The sequence below is a fragment of the Panthera uncia genome, chromosome D2 (assembly GCF_023721935.1).
Source record: "Panthera uncia isolate 11264 chromosome D2, Puncia_PCG_1.0, whole genome shotgun sequence".
In the NCBI taxonomy this organism is placed as follows: Eukaryota; Metazoa; Chordata; class Mammalia; order Carnivora; family Felidae; genus Panthera; species Panthera uncia.
Window position 1 is genome coordinate 57,750,181 of NC_064818.1, and position 13,747 is coordinate 57,763,927.

The following is a 13,747-nucleotide window of genomic DNA, read 5'->3' on the forward strand; positions in this document are numbered from 1 at the left end:
TAAGAGCGCCTGTCTAGTGAATAAGATAATGCATTAACACAGTGCTTGGCACATGTGAAATGTTCAATAAATGTTAGCTGTTATTACTATTAGCAAATACTAAATAATCACTTGCTGAATGGGTTAGGCAGTATACCACAGAGTTTAACTATGGTTTTGCAGTCAGACTGTCTGAATTTGAATCCTAGCTTAGCCACCTACCAGCTTTGGGACCTTGGAAAAGCCGCTTAGCCTCCCTCACAGTTTCCTCATCTGTAACAGGAATAACGATAGTCCCTACACTTCATAGGGTTGTTGCGAAAGTGGTGCAGGCTAATCTAGTGTTTGGCGTAGTGCTGACATGTGGCGAGGGTTCTAGGAATATTAGCGAGTGGGGGTCTGGCACGGCAAATCCAGCCACGAGTGAGGCACACACTGCTGAGTGTCCCAGAGACCACATTCCGTCTGCGGGCCGTTCTTTGGGCCCTTGGTTTTTTCTGTGGCTCTGGACCATTGCTGGCCTTGACCTTTCACTTCTGTGGAGGATGAGGGCTTGCTTCAGTTTCGCTGACTATAAGAATTACAGCTTTCCAGCTGCCCGCCCGCCTGGGAGGGGACTAGGATTCCTGCCTAGGCCCTTCCTTGGGCACTGGTGGAGGGAGAAGGTGGCTTTTGAATATACTGTCTTAGGCAAGGGTTACAAGGTCTAAAAGGCAACTCTTGAATTTGCTCTGATAGGCACAGGTGACAAATTAGAATCAGACATCTGCATTCTGTCCATTTCTACACTTCTAAGTATTTATAGGTTTGTTTGCTTGTTTGCTTGCTTGCTTTTTAGTTTTTCTTGGTTTCTCTCTGAAGGATCCTTTGGAGGCATTCCAGCCTGATCTCAGATGAAAGAGAGGAAAGGGGGCTCTACCCACTTTCGTCGGGCCCCGAAGGGACACCAGGTGTTACCGTGGTCAGGGCTTCCAGGTCTGGGGCTTCAAGAGGTAGACCCAGGGGAGGAACTTAGGGGCACAGTGTTGGGCCAGTTGCTTATTTGGGTCTCTTTGCTCATACCTAGCCTCCCTGCTTGGCTCCAGGAGGGAAGAAGCTACCCTTCAAGATCCAGAGCATAACCCAAAACATTCTTCACCAAGTGCTTTAGCCAAGGGAACCAAACTCCCTACTTGGACTTGGAGTCTGGTCTTTACCCTACTCACTGTCCTCCTCAAAGACAAGACAGGCCCATGCCTTCCAGATGATCACAGTCCAGTATGAGAGACAGGCATGAAAACAAAGAAGCAGAAGACACAGTGAGAGCCAACATAATAGACATACTACAGGGTGCAGTGGGGACCAAAAGGGAGTGTGTGCTCAGGTAGCACTTCCTAGAGGAGCTGGAGCTTCGCTAACAGTGGGCAAAATGGGAGGGGGAAGAGAAGAACGTTTAAGGCAGGGGGAATGGCATTTGCAAAAACCTTGAGGTGTCACACAGCCTGGCACGCTTGGAGAACTCAAGTATAGAGGGTAGGGTCACTTTGATGGAGGCCAGTGGAAAGGGACGGATGGTAAAGGGCCGTGCAAACTTGACTTCTAGCCTGAAGGGCTTGAGCAGTGGAGTGAGTTGCACTTCCAAAAACTAGCTCTGAGGATGATGAAGAAAATGGGGGAAGGGTGCAGCCCAAAAAGCTGGAGGTGGGAGGGTGGCGGAGAGGCTCTTCAAACTATACAGGTAAGAGACAAAGAGGACCAGCATCTGGTGTGGCGTGGGGATACCAAGGAGTGAGGCTGGAGAGAGCCTTTCACGGAACTGACAGAATTTTCTCCCTGAGCGGGTGTGGAGATGACGAGGGAGAGGATCCCTGGATGACTGCCGGGTCTCGCCTGGGCGAATGGTTGGAAGTGACAGAGATGGAGAATAGAAGAGGTGGAATAGGTTTGGGGAAAGAAGAGCTACTGAGTTCTGATCGGGACATGCATATGGTGTGGTTGTCTAGAGTACATCTCAGCGCAGGTATGCGGGAGGCCAAGAGACCGTTAAGAACTTTATCTCCACAATTTGGAAATCAAGATGTCTGACAGGGAGCTGGAGATAGTGTGTGGAGTTCAAGAAAGAAGTCTTGTCAGGGTACATGGATTGGAGAGTCACCAGCTTCTGGATAGTAATCAAGGCCATGGGAAGGAAGTCTGTTACTTGGGAAGGACAAGTGAGGGGAGAAGGGGGTAAGAGCAGAGTCTTAGGGAGTATCAGCACTTAAAGGGGTAGTTTTTGGGGTGGCTGGGTGGTTCAGTCCATTGAGTGTCCAACTCTTGATTTTGGCTCAGGTCATGATCCCAAGGTCATGGGATCGAGCCCTGCATCAGGCTCCACACTGGGCATGAAGCCTGCTTAAGATTCTCTCTCTCTCCCTCTGCCCCTCTCCCCACCTCATGCTCCCTCTCTCTAAAATTAAAAAAAAAAATGCATTAAAACAAAATAGAGGGGTGGTTTTCAACCCTGGCAACCATTTGGATCAGACAGGGGACTTGAAAAACACTCAGTCGGTTAAGCCTCTGACTCTTGGTTTCTGCTCAGGTCAGGATCTCACGGTTCGTGAGTTCGAGCCCTGTTCAGCACAGAGCCCACTTGGGATTCTCTCTCTCCCTCTCTTTCTGCTCCTCCCCTGTGCTTGCTCTCTCTCTCTCAAAACAAATAAATAAACTTAAAAAAAATTAAAAAAGGAAAGAAAAACACCCATGTCTAGGCCCCACCCCACACCAACTAAATCTGAATCTCTGAGAGGAAGCTGTACAAGTTCCTCAGGTTGAGAACCAATGACTTAGAGGGAGGGCAGAGGAACGGGGCTAGCAAAGGAGACTGAGAAGGAATGTTCAGGAAGATAGGGAGAGTTTCAAGAAGGGAGAGTTCCAAAGCGTCCAATTGTGCAGAATAATAATGGTTAACTCCTACCCAGTACGTGTGCTATGTCAGAGACTTTATGTGAACTCCCTGAATCCTCCTGGAGACCCTACAAGGCAGGTACTGTTATTATAATTGCCATTTGAATGATAAAGAAACTGAGACACAGGGAGGTTAAGTACTTGCCCAAAGTCACACAACTAGCAAGCAGAAACCAGGATTCAAGCCCAGGCAGGCCGCCACCGAATCTGTGCTGCTAACCACTGTGCTAGGGCCACCTCTCTTGCCGTGGCTGAGCGAGAAGAACGTTGTTCCTGGCTTTCACACTGAGCTGATCAGAACAACCTCCCAAGGGGTCAGCTCTCCTCCTCTTCTCCTTCATCTTTCTGTCTCTTTCCTTTTTTCCGTTCACAGCAGGTCTGTGAGGGCTGCTCCTCACCCTTCTGGCCTTCTGGCTGATGGGGCGAGGTGGGGCTGGTTCTCTTGCTGAGACAACACGGTCTGCCCCTTATCAGGTGGCCACAACTATGGGCCACGTGGCCAATAGCCTCTTCATTCACCAGGCGGAGTTGATCATTTTTCTAAGCCTCCACAGTCTAGGAGGCGGGTGGGGAGTCAGGGTGATGCAGAAGGAATAGAGGATTCGACCCTCCTGGGAAGTGAGTCTTCTGGGAAGTAGATGCAGAGGTAGACCTTGAGGAGGAAGGAGACTGGAATCCACATTCACATGGAGGGGATGTGAGCATAATCAGACACCTGGGATATCCCCTGTTAGAATTTCCAGGGGTCTGGGAGCCTGGGCAGCTCAGTCAGTTAAGCGTCTGACTCTTGATGATAGCTCAGGTCATGATCTCATGGTTCATGAGTTCAACCCCCACATCGGGCTCCTTGCTGGCAGTGTGGAGCCCCCTGGGGATTCTCTCTCCCTCTCTCTCTCTCTCTCTCTCTCTCTCCCTCCCTCCCTCCCTCCCTCCCTCTCTGTCTGTTCCTTCTGCACTCTCTCTCTCTCGCTCTCTCCCTCTCTCTCAAAATAAATAAACTTAAAAAAAATATCTGCCCGCCTAGGCTGTTACAAAGATCAAAGACAATGCTATGTGTAAAGCTTCCCACTCAGAGTTAAGTGTAGAATTCCCAGGGGTCTTCAAAAAACATACTGCAAGGGCCACCTCTGGAACAATTGGATCAGAATCTCTGGGGCACGGTGGGTTTTTAAAGCTCTGCAGGTGATTCTAAAGTGTAGCCAGGGTTGAGAACCACCACCTCAAGAAGAGCTCTGGATAAGTACGAAACGGCCCTGCTTCTAACCTTACTTTTGTTACTTCCAAGCTGAGATGTCTTAGGAAACCTACTGGACCTCTTTGAGCCTCAATTTTTTTTTTCTGTAAAGTAGGGGTAGTAATTCCATCCCTGCCTACTTTTTACAAGTAGTTATGATGCTCAGGTAGACTATCGGATATGATGTGTTTTGTTCATTGTATAGGACGCTATACAAAAATGAGGTGGAATTAACTCATGCAGACATTAAAATGCAAATAAGCTACTCTGTCCACTTAACACAGGTAGGTGCACTTGAATACACACACACACACACACACACACACACACACACACGACAGCTGCTGGTTGTGTTCTGAAAGCAGAGCTGTGGTTTTCTAGACATGGCCTTTTATGTTTTTAGCCTTCAGAATGTGCCATTAAAATATGGAGAGATGATCTGGGGTGTGTGTGTGGTGTGTGTGTGTGTGTGTGTGTGTGTGTGTGTGTGCATGGGCGCGTGCGTGCGTGTGTGTGTGTTTAAATGATTGCTAAAGTGCAGCATCATTTGAGTCTGCCTGTCAGCCTATCAGAAACGTCATCTATAACCTTCACTGTTTGCAGTTTAATCTCCCCTGCCTCCCCACGGGCCCTGTTCTGACATTTTAAACCCCATAAATGACAGTAGTGCTCTAAGCCATTTTGAAAAAAGCCAAGCATTTGGAAAAAACACACATAGAGACATACCCCTAAATTCCCCTTCCCCTGAACACATGCTCACTCACGCTCATAAGTGGAATCACACACATGCTCACATCCCTGTGCTGGCCGATTTGGGAGAAGTCACAGATACAGCCAACGTGAGTGCACGTGCGTGACAGCAGGCCACAGATGGATGGAGGCATGGCCGCGTATCTGATGCCCGTGCACGCATTCCAGTGGACCCACAGCAGACATACCTTTCTGCTGCCATCCTCAAGTCCCATCCATTCTCCTGCTCCTTGGCCTTGAAAGACAGTGGAAGAAACCAGGGTCTTTGAAAGCCTGGTTCTGAGAGCAATGGGGTGACAGGAAAGGCTGACAGGCCCCAGATCTTACAGTGTCAGGCTAAGATGTATATTAATAGGCTCAAGGTCCCCACTCTTGGAAAGCCCAGGGGTAGAAGGGGATAGCTAAGCAAAGTGCACTCCACCCTCTCAGCAGCCAGATAGCTTACCACATTTGGGGACTAGAGTGAAAACAGGAGACCCAGAAATACTTACTAAAGGGATGTCGTGTCTGAATGTAGAAGGTAGCAATGGTGAGCTCCACAGAGGCAGGTCTCTATCAGCTCCCGGCTGTATCCCTCGGGCCTGACACGGGGTCTACAACACACCAGAGGCTCGTAAATACTTGTTGAATACATGACTAAAAGAATGTATAAGCTCTAGAGTGAGTAAGTGTGTGTGTGTGTGTGTGTGTGTGTGTGTGTGTGTGTGTGTGTGATCCTGATGGTGTTGGAGATGGGAGATAGGCCAGTTAAAGACAGTTTCTTAGAAAAGACGAAAAGTTCCAATCTGGGACTGGGACAGAGAGGCCCATGTCACATCTGGTATCCATTTGTTCCAGGGTACGTGGCTGGCTTTTCCTGCTTTGGACTGTGACTTTACAGCAAGATGTCCCCACTCAAAGATAAGATGGACTTCCAAATGAGGTGGGAGATGGTATGAGTGGTGAATTAGGATTACCTTTGTGCAGTCCTGGGGCATTTTCCTGAGCCGGGGAACTTGTCTCCTTAATGTGCAAGGCATATGTACCTGCAGAGGATAGGGACAGCCCTGCTGATGCTGAGGGGCTCTGTGGATCCTTTGTGGCACGGCCGGCTCCTGTGGCTCTCCCTCCCACCACCTCAAGTGATCATGTACTGTAAGGAACTGGTTTCCATGGCAACCAATTAGTGTCAGAAAGCGAGGGCTGTGATGTCAGAATGGGGGGTAGGGTGAGAAATTTCCATCCCCCATATCCCTGGCTCCTGGCTCAGTGTCTGCTGCTTTGCAGGGAAAGCTCTAGAAGAGATGCAGGACATTGCACTCCTGAGAAGCACACGTTCTGGGTCAGGGCCCAGGAGTCGGGACAGAGTAGAAGATCTGATTCACCTGGCAGTGTCCCTACCTGCCACTCGACTCCAAAATGCTGACAAGGCAGTGGGCCCAGTAGAGAGACAGTGTGGGCGTACTCAGAAGGGTAACAATAATCTGAGACCGTTGCCTGCGCTCCTCCCTCTTCCCTGGGAGAGGGATCCTAGGCTTGCTTTATTCGTTGGGGGGGGGGTGGCTGTGAACAAGGCCCAGAAGGAAGGAAGTCTTGGCTCAAAGAAGCCTTGTCATACAGCTAGTATAAAGACAGGGCTACAGTATAGTTAAAGCATCCTAGACTTAGTCTTTGCTTCAAGGAGAAAGGGTTTCAGTGTAAAGCTTGTCCAGAGTGACTTCGCCCACAGGGACCCTGTTCTTAGGCCTCATTTGAGATTTGTTGTCACCCCCCCCCTCCAAGGGCTGGATGTTTTGGTCTATGGGAGGAAAGTACATGCTTTAAATAAAAGAGTAGGGAGCCCAGCTGGGAATACATCCAACAGTGTAGGAGAGATATCTGGTAGGCACTTAGCTCCTGATTCTTAGGGCAAAGAGTGAGATATGGGTAACAGAACTCCAGCAGTTTGAACCTCTAGGTCTTTGGGACCATGGTTTAGCTTCCCGAGGGATAGTCTGGCCAGTCTGGGGAGGTCATTCCAATAAGAAGACAAAAGGCAGAATGCAAAGAACCTTGTCTGTAGGGGAGAAAAGAAGGTTGGCCGTTCATTCACTGGACTTCATGGCCAAAGTATGTTCCCCCCATCACACCAGCCGGGCAGAGCCTGCCGTAACAATGACGAGGACGACGATGATGATGAGAGACAGCACCAGCTATATTTTCATAGCCTGCCACAAAACACCCTCATCCTGCAGTAGCCCATGGGTGGGCAGGTAGGCAGGACTCGTCTGCAGGTTGGTCTGGAGGCAGACTTTGGGATGGAGACCAAGGCGCTAGAACTTTCCTGGCGAGTGCCCTTGGGATTATCACCAGTGCAAGAGAAGGCATTGCTCCAGAGGGAGAAATTGGGCTGTGCTGTAGTCTCAGAAAAAGGCCTTCACCAACTTCAAGGGAACTCTGAGGCAGGGATGGCCCTTCTGAACGGTCCCGAGGTAGGGAGAGGTGGCTGGGCCTTCCTATGTCCATGGTGACAAGGCATTGGATGCGGGCTGCCCAGGGAAAGGCATGGCCTTAGGTGAGACAGCTCTCTTCGGCAGAGACAAATCCAAGGGAGCCTGACAGGGCAGGGCAACAGTTGGAGGCCCTCGCTCAGTACCCAGGAAGCACAGCATTGCACCCCAGCCTCCGCCATAGCAGTTATCTCTCTCCTTTTGAAGATGACGAAGCTGAAGTTCAGAGAGGTGTGATGAGCTCCTTGTCGCACAGCTAGCACAGAGGCAGGGCTACAGCATAGTTAGTCCCAGCATCCTGGACTTAGTCTTTGCTTCATGGAGAAGGGGTTTCAGTGGCAAACTAGACCAGAGTGACTTTGTGAGTACATCATCGAGCGATCACTCGCCCTGGGCTCCATGGAGGATAGACGGTAGGAGCTTGGGGGGTGATGGGGGGCTGGAAGGGGAGCTCAGGGTACTACACCTCAGGGGCAGACAGAGTCAGGGTGCAGCGGCCCTGTGCCAGGCCTCCGGAGGGCCCGCTCGACTCTGCCAAGGTCCAGGGAGCCTCCTTTCCCTCTGGAAAGTGGAGACTGTGGCCTTCATCCCTCTCAGCGCAGGCCACAGAGCTGGCTGATCTGGGTCGCAAGAGAAAATTTCCTGACAGATGTGTCCGATTGACCAAAAGATGAGGGGCTTTGAGGAAATTATTCTGCCTGCTTGATGCCTGGCCCTTGGGCCTGCAAGAAATGAAGCCCTGTGGGTCTCCCTGGGGGCTTTTGGAGGGGGGCAGCATGGCAGTCAGCAGGGTCCAGCAATGGTCAGCCCCCTCCCCGGCCAGCCCCAGGGGCAACAGCCGCCTCCGGAAAGTCTGGCAGAAGATGTTTGCTGGGGGAATGACAGAGGGGAAGGAAGGAGCGGACAAGGCGACAGAGGTGAGAGATAGCAAGGTTCCCAGGGAACAGGGAAGGAGCTGGCTCTCTCAGAGCTAGCCGTTCCCTCAGAAAACTGAAGAACGGAAGTGCCCAGTCTGGGCTTGTTCGCAGGCTGCTAGAACGGGCCACTCAGGTGCTATTCAGGATTTTGGAGGTCATCGAAGAGGGTTGTATGTATATGTGGTAGGGTTGGGGCGCGGGCCATGAGGGTGAGTGTGGGAGACGGAACGAAGGGAATCCACACCCCTCCCTGGCCTTCCACGTTGGAGTTGCCGAGTCCACAGCCTGGGAGGGACAATGGTTCTTACTCTTGTTTTTCTCCACTCTTCCTGCCTAGGAGGTGGGAAAGAGCCTGAGCCACCACAGGGGGAAAGACCCAAAGGTGCAAGAGGCCGAGGGACAGGGACCCAGTGGCAGCTCCGGGGTCTCTGCTAGGGAGACTCACAAGGACTTGCTGGTCCCTACCCAGTCCCTCCTTTGCCCTGAGAGTGATGGACACGTGGCCCACAGTCCTTCTTGCCCTTTTCTGGGAGGCAGGAGTGAACAGCGATAGCTTCTGTCCAGGAGACTCTGATTGGAAAGGGATTGTTAGTTTTTTGGTTTTTGGTTTTTCAACTCTGCCAACTTGCCCCTCCCCGCGTACAAATTTCCCTTCGTGACCTTGTGACTCTTCCACTAGGTCTCCTTTCTTCTTGCTTCAAGAAAAAGCCGGGCGGGGAGGGCTGGGGACCAGGGAGGGAGGCGAGGCGGCGGCGAGGCTGAGCCGATCGCGGGTCCGCAAGGTGCAAAGCAATCAGCGGAGCCGCTGGTGAGCGGGGTCACTCAGTAGTGTGCACATCAGGGTGAAATCCTTTCAGCTCTTCTCCAAACCCCTAGTGAAAGACAATCAGGCTCGCTGTCACCGAGCTAATTCTGTCTATATAAAAGCAGTAATGAAATTCACGGCAGGATTACCCTCTCCATCCAATGGGCCAGCGTCGTGGTGACATATCTCTCTTATTGCCCGAATGTAACACACCATCTAATTTACGTCGTGTAGCGAGCAGGAATGAAATGTTCATAAAGAATTGCTGCATCTCGTCACCTTAACTGCGGCCCGGGGCTCTGAGGCATCTGTCAGGGAGAGGAGCAGGAGGAGGGAGGGCGGGCGGGGCTCAGGGAGCAGCAGCCGGGGGCAGGCGTTCTGGGGGGTTGTTGTTTCTTAATAGGGTGAAGTGGAGACAGAGGGAGGTGGGGGCTGGGGGGGGCAGCTAGGGAGAAGAGCGGGGGAGGGGGCACGGAGGGCCTTGGGAGGCAAGGATCAGAAGGGTAGGATGAAGTGGTCTGTAGGGAGTGTTTGGAAGTCTATGTAAGTGTGGGGAGCCAGAGAATCTGAGAGTATGTTTGGGTTTGGGTGAGTCTGGGAGGACAAATGAGTGCCTCAGTGGGGGTTGGTTGGGAAAATGACCCTCTAAGGTGCCTCCCAGATGCTGCAGTCTATCTTGTAGTCCCTCTCATTCTCTGGAAATGGAGATGCATCCACCTCCAAAGGCTATCAGAACGAAACTCTTGGGTGGACGAGGTAGGAGACCTTTTCTAGAAGTGAACAAGGAGCAGACAGATGCTAGGAACAAGTTTTACAGAACTAGGAGTTCCCCATGGCTCCTCTGCTCCCTCATCTGTCACTGCACGACCCGCCATCAGTGAGCCATTTCACTTACGTTCCCCCCTTTCTATTTCCACCCCCTCGGTCCAAGGCCACTGCCATCTGTTGCCCGACTGACTCAACCCTCTCTCGACTGTGGTCTCCACAGGTGCCTTCCTGCTCCCTCAACTTCTTACCCCCTCAACTCGGCCGAGTGGTGGTCATGTCACTACTACGGTCCCTCCACTCGAAACCCTGCTATAGTGTCCCCTTGCTTTTAGGATGAAGACTGGAACCCATGACTCCAATGTCTTTGCCTCACACTCTCCATTGCAGGCCATGCTCCAGGCCATATTGGCCTTTTCCTGTTGTCTCTGAATGTGCCACATTCTAAACAGCCACTGGGGCTGTGCATGTGAGGTTGCCTCTTCTTGGGAGACTCCTCTCAGGGCAATAGACCACTCCAGCATGGCCTTCACTCCTCCCATTTCAGGTGTCAGCTGGCATGTTACATCCTGGAAGAAGCCTTCTGGGCCTGCCCAGACTTGGCTAGTGTTCTCTTCCTTGATATGCTTTCTTAGCATCATTTACCTCCTTTTCAACGCAGATCATACATCGCAAGGATTCTGGGTTTTGTACAACTATTTGATGACAGTCTGTATTCTCCCACTGGGCTCCCATGATCTCGTGAGAGCAGGGGCCGTGTCTATTTTGCTCACCATTGTAGCTCCAACACCTGGTACAGTACTCAGGAACATTGTAGCCACTCATTGAGTGGCTTAAATGAAGAAATGAGGGGCCTGAACAACCACTACAGGGGTAGAAACCCTTCTTCTTCCTTCTTTCATTCATTCAGCAAACATCTACTGAATGTCTCCTAAGGGCCAGGCAATGTCACAGGCACTGTGGCCGCATGGTAAACAGTTGAAGACATAGTCCCTTCCCCTGAGGAGCTCACAGTCCAGGGAGGGAGAGAGACAAACTCTGGTGCTAAACCTGTCCCGTGCTGCTCACTCCAGAGAGAAGCTATGTCCTGGGCCCATTGTGAAAGTCACCTACGAGAAGTGGCTGATCTGAGGCCATATAAAATTCTCCTAAATTTCCCCCAGACATAGCTCAGTCACCACTGGGGGGAAGATACAGCAAAAGAAAGAGACTTTATTAAAGGGGCATAATTGGAATTCTTTTACTAGTGCTAATAAGAAGCATTTACTGAGAATCAACCATGTGCCAAGCTTCTCTTCTCATGTAACCCTCACAATAACTGTGACACCTAGGTATTATTATCCCTGTGTTATAGATGAGGAGACTGATGCCAAATGAGTTTTTTTAATGTTTATTTATTTTTGAGAGAGAGAGAGAGAGAGAGAGAGAGAGCACGAGTAGGGGAGGGGCATAGAGAGAGGGAGACACAGATTCTGAAGCAGGTTCCAGGCTCTGAACTGTCAGCACAAAGCCTGACACGGGGCTCAAACCCATGAACTGGGAGATCATGACCTGAGCCGAAGTTGGACACTCAACTGACTGAGCCACCCAGGTGCCCATGAAGCCAACTGAACTTAAATAGCTTGCCCAAAAGAGGTCACACACTTGTCACACAATGGATGCTCAATAAATATTTATTGAGTGAGTGAATGAATGAGACACTAATAAGTAAAAAAGACAGGAATCAAACCTAGGCTTTCTGGCTCCAAAGCCCTTGGTATTTCTGCTACTTATTTCAGGCAACTATTTTTGGACTCTCAGGGTCTGGTCTGTATTGGCGAAATAAACTGACGTTGGACTCTAGACCCACGCCTCCTCCTGACCCAGACCCTAGCCTCTCCACAGACACGGGATACCTTAGAAGACCAGACCTGAATCTCTGTGGGGAGATGCCCATAATGCAAACCCTTCCCAGTCCTGCCCTGTCCTTCCTCTAACACCCCAGGCTTGTGTTAGCTTAGTAAAAAGTCTGGGAAGGTCTTTGTGGGAGATGGAACATCATTCCTGTGTGTATAGAATCAACCACATCTTGTAACCTGTCCCTTTTGATTAAGCCATGTGGTCCTTTCTCATGAACTCAGAGATATTTACTCACCAGATGATATGTATCTGTGTGGACATGTTGTGTGTGGACACGTGTTCATGGATGCATACGCGTGCATCAGTGATCCTCTCCTTGCACCAGTTCTCTCATATCCCATCATGTGCACTTTCCAAGTATGCAGACCCCTGAGTCCGCACCCTGAAGTTCCCGCCTCACAGATGTCTCCAGATATATGCCTCTGTAGCTGACTTTTCCTCTTGCTTCTGTCCTCTACCCAGGAAATTATGTGACCCTCCAGCTAATGTTGGCAAGCCGCAGAGTAGGATTGTGTGCCACGAGCTTCCTCTTATTTTGAGGAAGTTCTGTTCCCTGGCAGAGAGTAACTTTCTCTGTCAAAGAGCTAGTGCATAGATGCATCATCAAAGAGAAAATATATGCCTGGCACGCAGTAATCTCTCAATTCATGTCAGATATTAACACTATTGTAGCTCATTTGTCCTCCCTGACCAGAGGGCATCCTTCCTTCTTCCCACAGCCCTCCTAGGGCTGGAAGTTCAAATAGCCCCATCTCCTCCTGCCAGGGAGCTGAGTGAGGCTTGGTGCACTTACAAGGATCTCCTGGGTTTATAGGGCTCCAGGCCATTGCCATCTATATCTCTCAGTAGGACAAAAATCTCAACACACCCCTGGCAAGTAGGAGTCACTCATATTTTTTAAAGTCTCCATAAAATAAATCTCAAGAGTCTCTTTAGACACTGCATCCAAAACCTTAAGCTCCTGAGACACAGATTGTTTCCTAAACCCATTCTTCTGTAGCTGACATCTTTTCTCCCGGGCCAGACCCGAGGCCAGACCCACTGGCCAATGCCCACCGGAGAAGCACAATTTCAGTCATGATGCCTGATACTTCTAACCACTTCCCTCTGGCCCAGGTGGCCTACCCTCCCAGCTAGTGATCAGTTTTGTGGCTCTTCCAGGAGCTGACATCCTAAACCAGACCCACTTCTTCAGGTGAAGCAAGATATCATTGAAGTTGGATGGATACAAAGCAAGGGCAGAGCAGGGGGAGAACGAGAAGGGGAGATCACAGCAACCATCGCAAAGAATCAGGATCCTCCAGACAATATCTGTCCTTCAACTGGCATCAGGCTTTCCTCTCACGGTCTGTGGAAACCCAGGGGTCTGTGTCTAGGGGTGTATTAAGTTTTGTCTGACTGTCTTTGGACAGACAGGAGGGAGGAAGATTCTGTGGAATAGATAAACTAGAAGAGGTTGGTGATGGATTAAAAATTGGAATCCAACCCTGTCAATGTGTTTATTTGATTTCCACATTCTCCTACCCCCTTTATTCCCATTCCTCTTTTCCCTTCCCCCAGACTGACATAAAATGATACCCTGATGGCTATTTCAGCTGCAACCCTATATACCCAGGGAAGCCTGAGCCCCCCAGCTGCTGGCCAGCTCTGATCCCCTAATCCCAGAGGGACCAGCTGGTCAGAGTTCTCAGGGACGGCAGACCTCAAGTGCAAATTTGGCTTCTGCTTCCAACAGACTCTGATCATGGCCAGATTACTGAGCTTCTCTGTGTGCTGGCTCTATTATCAGCATCCTGCTCCCCCGGTACACATACTACCCCAGATGATAGACAGAAGCATCCTGAATTTCTTGAAACACTATTCTAGAAATGCACCTTTCCATTTCCCACTGTAATTACCACATCGGAATTTAGTCCCCATGCGGGTTAGCTTGATCTTGGGTGGGCCAGTCCCCTTCACTATTGGCTTGGACGGCTGTTTAGTCATCGGCCAGCAGGAGAGAGAG

The 13,747-nt window shown here is 50.5% G+C and overlaps 2 long non-coding RNA genes across 2 annotated transcripts in view; one reads left to right on the forward strand and one right to left on the reverse strand.

Annotated features, from left to right (window-relative positions):
* LOC125933440 (uncharacterized) overlaps positions 1-13,304 on the forward strand; it is a 24,714-nt gene extending 11,410 nt beyond the window's left edge. Inside the window, exons 2-3 of the long non-coding RNA XR_007460957.1 lie at positions 5,726-5,810; positions 12,938-13,304. This is a non-coding gene — a long non-coding RNA (uncharacterized LOC125933440). The remainder of the gene's footprint in view (positions 1-5,725; positions 5,811-12,937) is intronic.
* On the reverse strand, positions 4,768-6,001 carry LOC125933439 (uncharacterized). The gene is made up of 3 exons (XR_007460956.1): positions 5,845-6,001; positions 5,380-5,481; positions 4,768-5,123 (listed from the first exon to the last, which is right to left on the reverse strand). It is a non-coding gene; the product is annotated as an uncharacterized LOC125933439 (long non-coding RNA).
* Positions 13,305-13,747: the final 443 nt, after the last annotated feature.